Raw genomic sequence first — 1,410 nt, forward strand, 5'->3', positions numbered from 1 at the left:
TCACCAATGAGGAGTTGCCACCAGATGGCAACAGAGATTCTTGGAATCTAATTTTCCTGAGCAAGTTTAAGAAAGGTCCACCTAGGGCTCCTTTCTGATTGCAGCAGTTCTTATGACAAGTGCTGTTTCAGATGCTGGCTGACTTAGAAATCATGGTCATATTACATTTGGGGATACCATAATGTAACCTGTGAATTATACTCCTTTTATGAATGCCTGGTTTTTGTTTTTAATTGATAGGGATTTTTCTGAGATTAAAAATTATTTTAAAATATGAAAGATGCAGTAAAATTAATATAACCAATTGGAGGGAATTTTGATATTTACTAAAATTAAAAATGAGAGCTTTCCAACTTGGGCCTGGCAATAATGACTCCCACAAAGAAGGGCGATGAGAAGAAGGGACATTCTGACATCAAGGAGGTAGTGACCAGCAAATACACCATCAACCTTCATAGGCACATTCATGGAGTGGGTTTCAAAAAGCGTGCCCCTCAGGCACTCAGAGAGATCTGGAAATTTGCCAGGAAGGAAATGGGAGCTCCGGATGTGTGCTTTGACACCAGGCTCAGCTAAGCTGTGTGGGCCACAGGAGTAAGGAATGTCCCACACCATGTGGAATGTGGTTGTCCAGAACACATAATGAGGATGAAGATTCACCAAACAAGCTCTATATGTTGGTCACCTACATACCTGTCACCACTTTCAAAAATCTACAAACAGCTAATGTGGATGAGAACTAGCTGCTAACTGTCGAATAAAGTTATAAAACTGCCCCAAAAAAGTCCCATTTCCTCTAGTCCAGCCATAGAAGAAGTGTAGCTGTGGTTTCAATAAAGCTAGAAGCAAAGTCAGTGTCCAGAGTCTCCTTTCTGTGTTGGAGCTGTGTCTAGCTCAGCAGCAAGCTAGTTACAGTCCATTAGTCCATTGTGTGTGGGGGTCCATGTGGGTGAATGCAGGGAAGCGGGAGCAAAAGAGCCCCAACTTCACACTAGTCACACAAATCCCAAGAGAGCCAAGAGTACAAGAGAGCGAACTCCTTTGTTTAGGGGTTTATGTATCTCAAATCTTCCCACCCTTGCAGTGGCCAGGCCTATTCTGGCCAACCGTCTCTGTTCCCAGGTATGATTGACAGGCGAGTATCTTTCCTATGTCATACCAACATGACGGGGCATGAGTCTATCTTCCCTTTGTCCAGTCCCCTCCCCCGACTGTTTTGCAGGGAACATACCTATAATGTCCAGCCTTTGCTTTGCTCCTTTCCTATCATTAATAATTAGCTATTTACAATGGTATCATTTCTGTCATTGTCTTTCTCTGTAGCACATTTGCAGAATTTCATGTCATTTGTTGTCTTACATATGCTTAAATAGGCAACATTGTCCAGACATTATTTGCTCTAATATAGTG

At 42.3% G+C, this 1,410-nt stretch overlaps 1 pseudogene; it reads left to right on the forward strand.

Moving 5' to 3' along the window:
• The first annotated feature begins 369 nt into the window (after window positions 1-369).
• On the forward strand, window positions 370-743 carry LOC139005598 (large ribosomal subunit protein eL31-like; annotated as a pseudogene).
• The last annotated feature ends 667 nt before the right edge of the window (window positions 744-1,410 follow it).

Source organism: Myotis yumanensis, unplaced genomic scaffold (genome assembly GCF_028538775.1).
Source record: "Myotis yumanensis isolate MYYU_CA2020_CCGP unplaced genomic scaffold, mMyoYum1.0.hap1 SCAF_1, whole genome shotgun sequence".
Lineage (NCBI taxonomy): Eukaryota > Metazoa > Chordata > Mammalia > Chiroptera > Vespertilionidae > Myotis > Myotis yumanensis.